This window comes from Pinus tabuliformis, chromosome 8, assembly GCF_031772625.1.
Source record: "Pinus tabuliformis cultivar Carrire ecotype Pingquan chromosome 8, CPIR1, whole genome shotgun sequence".
Taxonomy (NCBI): domain Eukaryota; kingdom Viridiplantae; phylum Streptophyta; class Pinopsida; order Pinales; family Pinaceae; genus Pinus; species Pinus tabuliformis.
Window position 1 is genome coordinate 201,905,112 of NC_142294.1, and position 6,000 is coordinate 201,911,111.

Consider the following 6,000-nt stretch of genomic DNA (forward strand, 5'->3'; position numbering starts at 1 on the left):
CTGCAAACAATAAATACAGAGGTCAGGGAGATGCAGCGATAGTAAGATGAAGTTAGGGCAATGGTGCACTCCATCGCGCCAGCACAGTGCCTAGCCAAATTACAGGAGGGAAAGAAACTCCTTGCGTAGGTAGAGGAAACATAGAAGAAGGAGGCCTTGCTAAAGGCCAAATTGCAGTCATGGTTGGAAGAGGCTTATCAAGTCACGACCACCATCCAAGACAAGCTTAAAGGCTTGTAGCAGACATAGCAGACAATGAGGTTGGCCGTAGAAGGACCACCTATAGAAAAGTTAGTTGAGGAGGTCAAGTGGACAGCTACGCAGAGCACTGCTGAGGTTGCAGTAATTCAGGTAGAGCTGGGGGACTTTCACAACAAGATCACAATGCCAACCAAGTGACTAGAGGGTGAGTCATAATCTTTGTGTTGGGGGCTTGTTGGGATGGGGTCCCATGGGTAAGTTTTGGGTTTAAAATAACCCAATTTTTGGTGTATTTTTTGTAAGTAATGTAAAGTCTCCGTGATCTATGGATGCAGAGCGCACATATGATTAGGAGTCAAAGGGATATTGTTACACAAAATTTTGTCATTGGCTTTGTGCTCCCCATTCCTCAATCCTGGAGGACATCTACAATGAACACTACATGATTTTCCATCATGAAGAGACTCCCATTATGTATCTCTTCATGAGCAGAACATTTCCCTTTTGCATCATTTCCCAATAATCTTCAATTTACCCCAGTTTACAAGACTGACGCTAATGACCCATTTCCTCCTCATGCTAATTTGCAGAGTCTAAAACTTGGCCTTGCATCATATGATGCAAATGAGCCTTTTCTCAGTCACACCAATCCTCTTTTGGCAAGTTTTTTAGATATGGAGTCGAAGCTTCCGGGTCTAGAAGCTTCGTAATAGAAGTCTAGTAAATAGTTGGGTTAGATGGAGTCGAGAAAGTCATTTTGGCTCCTTTCCCCTATTAATATGGAACAAACCAAAGAGATAAGCCCTATCCCCTCATAAGAGGAACCATCTCCCCTCTCCATCAAAGCTATATAAACTCCTCCTTTTCTAAGAAGTCTTAGTCTTTTTGGAGCTTGAATAACCAGAAAGATATCTATAGCTTGTAGCTTTCTCGTTTATGTTTGTGGAGGGAGAATATTGTGTTTGGTTTGGTTTGGAACTAAAGGGAATAATCCTTAAAACTTCCATTGTTGGGGCTATCCATTAGATGCTAGCATAGGTTTGGGAACCCGAATATGTCGGAGGAGACCTGCAACGTCAAGGCTTTGGTTGTAATCTCTTTCTGAACTTATATGAATACAACTATTGATTGATTTCCTACATTAAGTGTTATCTTACATTTGATGGCTTAAGATTCCTTGACGTTTTAAGTAGGTTGACTGCAATTTGTATGCTATCACGTTTGTTGTTGTTGTTTGTTTTCTTGTTTCAGGTATTCGAAGGAAGGAAATGAAAAGTAGTTGGAGTAAGGAAGTAGGATCATCACTAAATGGAATAGCATTCTAAAAGGTAGGCCCTCTTATTTGATTCTAGCCTAAGGAAGTTTTCACTAATTATTTGTTTATGGCTAGACCCACTCTCTCAGGCTAGAGGAATTGTCTTTGTCCGCATCGAGAATTCACCTACACCACAAATTGGCGACTCCAATAATGTACCTACAATTGAGTCATTATGCTAGGGGCATGCAAGATTAACTCAAGCATAGTTTGTTTTTGTTTCAAGATTGTGTAAAAATGAAACCAATCTCAAGCATAGTTTTTCATTTCAAGTTTGTGTAAACATGAAACCGAATTCAAGCACAGTTCCCCATGGTTCAAGCTTGTGTAAAAATGAACCCATGCCCAATTTACATCTCGTGATTGTTGTTTTTATTAGCTAATTTATACTAGATGAACCTTGGTTGTTTCATTCCATCGCCACCATCTCTTTGGCTGATCATATCCTTTCCTGAGGAACCACAATAATGAGGGGTTTTTCTAGCTAGCCTCTTGATATTTCAGTGTTTCGAGTAGTTTCCCCTTAATCAAAACCTGTTGCTACCCTTTATACCACTCATTCCTCCAGGACAAGTCACCTTTAAGCTCTTTTTTGACTCAAAAAAATTTGAAAAGATCATCGAGTATTTTTCCCTTTTTAACTCATTAAAGAGAATAAAAATGGGGGGTCCACTTTCAAGCTCTTTTCCGACTCTTTAAACACTAAAATATTGTTGAGCTCTTGTCATTTTGAACTCGTTAAAGGGTGTGAAACATCGCTTACCCAGGATACGTTTACCCCTTTTTTGGGTTGGGATAAACTATTTATGAAAAAGGTACTACTTGACTGAAATGGTCAAGAAGTTCTCTCAAGTATCATTTTCTATCTTTTCGGGCTCGAGAGACACAAATGTACGAAAATAGACCATATGGAGTTTTCTTTTCCATGTCTTTTTCAAACTCTCTAAACATGAAAGAAACACCCAGTTTTTCCATTGTCAGACTTGTTAAGAGATTAAATGACGTAGAACTTGTCATTATGACGAGGACGAGTTTCTCCTTCCTAGGGATCATTAAGCTTACTAGGTTGCATCTATTCGAAGGATGGAATTATATTACAAGCATATGCTATCCCCATCAAGCTTGTGTAAAAATAGCTGGGGTACTCACCAGAAATGGTGGGGGAAAGTTGGAAATATTTCATCAGTTGTATTCTTCATTTGAGGAAGCATGTTGCTCTTGAACATTAACACTCATCTATTGTTCGTGTCAAGTTTTAGGACATCCTCACTTTATCTGTTGAGTATGGAATCCCCCTGAGGCATGTTTTGGGGCTCAAAGCCCAAGTTTTGACCCAATATTGTTGTAAAAACTCCGTGAATTGTGAGCGTGGAGCGCGAAATGTATGATAGAGTCACAAGGTTGTCCGCCCTAGTCTTGGAATGTAATGTCGGCCTACCCATGGTCCACTGACCATGGGATTTTATAAATAGAGCGAGGCACTAAGTGTAAAAGATAACGAATGGAGATAGTGAAGTAGTAGAGAGAAGAAAGAGACTAAGTGACTAAGTATGTCTTTGGGTCGTAGAATAGGAGAAGGCTCTGTAGCTGAGTGCGCAGAGGCCTAGTAGTTTGCAGTTGAGTGCGCAGACCCCTGCAGCTAAGTGCACAGGGCAGACTTGAGTCTATAATTGAAGAGGAGATTAATAAAGAGAAGTTTTATCATAATTCTTTGTATGTGTTCTTGGGTTAATGCATGTTTTATGTAAATTTCAAATATACTAGTTATTTGCTGTGCGCACTTGTATAAATGATTTATGTTGTTAAGTATAATTTAAAGCATGAAAGTAGGCTAAAATAATCAACTAGCAGTGGACTACTGGTAAGAACTTGGGTATTAATAGCATTCGACCCTTGAGTAGGGCTGTGCGAAGACAATATCTTAGGTTTCGAGGTACGGGAAAGTGCGCGTAGCGACGTGCGTGCAAGGTTGAACTGCAGACCACTTGAACCCATCATACATCTCTAGGGTGTGGAAACCTGGTTCTAGCACCCTCCCATACTACTTCAGGTGAGACCTCAGTCCGTACTCTGTGGACTATTGCTGAAAGGGCCAGTAGTACCAGGATTTGTTTGGCTAAATCAACTCTGAACATGGGTCAGGCCCAATAAGCCAACAAATGGTTTCGTTGCAAGACTGGGATTTGCATAAGAGATGTTTGATTTCATGTCACTGAAATCCAACAAAGAAAGAAATTGAAGATTGGCTGGACAGAATGATTCATGAGTTCGCTGCGCAAGAAAACAAGAATCCACAAGTATCAAAGGAACAATGGTTAGAGCACTACTTATATATGGAAATTCATGAAATTTTCTTTTCATCCTTCCCCTCTGAGTTGTAAGAGTGGATCGCGAAGCTAGAAAATAGTCAGGGAAGGTGTAGGCTCGACAAACCTATGGTGTGGACTCTAGAGTTGGTGCGCAGACTAGAAGCATTAGGAGATAAGATCGCAGGCGTTGTGGACCATTGGCTTGATCGAATTATAGGAGGGTTTATCAGCGAGTTTGTGGTAGGTACTTCAAGTCAGCTACAGCGAGGCAGAACGACACTTCCTCAAAGGACCACGAGGTAAGTACATTAAATATTTGAACACTTGGATTAAGATGCTACTATGTGAAGAGCGGGTTATGTGAATAAATTGATGTTTGGGGCTACACGAAGTGGGAAAATCTACATAAACGGAGGTATAAAAGAATTAGAGACTACTCCCTTGATTTCACCTCCACGGGAGACTGAGGAGGAGCTCGCGAAAGTTTCACCAAGAAGTGTGATCAGTCTGATAAGACGGAAAACTCCGCGCATACCACACCCACCTACACCACCACTAGTTTCACCATCTTCACCCCCATCTTCTCCCACACCACCTTCGTCACCACCACAGTTTAATATGGTAAGCACAATAAAGTTTCCGGTGTTCAAAGAAGTAGGGAATGAAGATCCAGATCAATTTTGGTTTGTAGTAAAGGCTATATGGGAAGCACAAGGAGTCACAGATGATAATATAAAGAAGGAAACACTGGTCAATGCCTTGCAGGATCGCGCACTAATGTGGTACATTAAGCATTCCAATGACAATCCAAACGCAAGGATCGTGGATATCCAAGTTGCGCTAAACCGGGAATTTAGCAGGCCGAAATCAAAGACTCGATCAATTATTGGATTTAAGGAAATTGTGATGCTTCCAGATGAGACCCCCTAGGAGCTAGATCAGAGACTAAAGTGTATGATTTGTGGAGCCAACATGACCTTGACGGATGGGTAACACTGTGCATGGTTTGTAGCATCATTAACGCCGCATCTAAGGAATGCGTTGTCACAACAGAAGCTGTCAACTCAGGTCAAGGCCTTGCAGATCACAATGAGACCACACGAGACCCCGATACAAGATCCTAATTTGGGAGTCCAACATATCCATGTGCAGTTGAAAAACTTGTGTCTTGAGATGCAGAGCTTGAAACAAGACAGGACAGCTCACCCAGAAGCGCATGAGGAGGTATGGTGCATAAAGTGCAAAGGCCAGGGACATGACAAGGACCATTGTCTAGTCTTCACGAACTACCTAGCGGGAGGAGGGAAAATGCCATTGATACCAGAGGCACAAGCAGGGCCAAGCACGGTGCCTGCATTATGGTGCACGATTTGTCAGATAGGAAGGAAGCATGCTATAGATAACTACCCTCTATTATAGAAGTATACATTGGCATCCTAGCAATTGTTCTGTAATTTCTGTTGGACAATAGGGCATGATGAGCGTAGTTGTACAATTTATGAACTGATGATGGATCATACTCCTACCTACAGAGTTCAAGCTGAAACGTGAGCCCTCGATCAAAATGCAGGGATGGCGCACACTGGATTTCAGGGGCCCAAACGAGGTCAAGGTGGAATGGGACTAGGAAGGGGTTGCGGATAGCTGATTTGTTACAATTGTGGAGGGCCAGGGAATTATGCGCGCGATTGTACAAATCCGATGAGAGCATCATGTTTATATTGTACCCAGTTTGATCATGAGATGGAGGACAACCCCACACTGATAACGAGGTTGTGCGATAAAGGAACACTCCAACCTTTCTCGACTTAGAACCAGAAAATGATGAGGTCTAAGCCATGCGAGGAGGACCTGAATGTAAATATCGTGCTTCGAAGTGGTATCACGAAAGGAGATGACAAGGGCAAGCAGCCTAAAGAGAGAGTGCCTAGGTTCATAAGGCTCCAACAAAGGAACTTGAGTTCGATTTGGAGCGTGCAAAGGAGACATCCATGGAAGCTAAGAAGAGCTTCACGGAGGCCTCCACTTCAGGTAATAAAACAAACTAGAACCAAAGATGGACCCATCAATGCTCACTACCTTTTCTGGAGATATGTATGAAGCTGCTGTGTGATAGCAAAGTGGTGAAGGGGCTGCAAGAACTCATCACTAGATGTGCTGGACCCGAAGAACCGC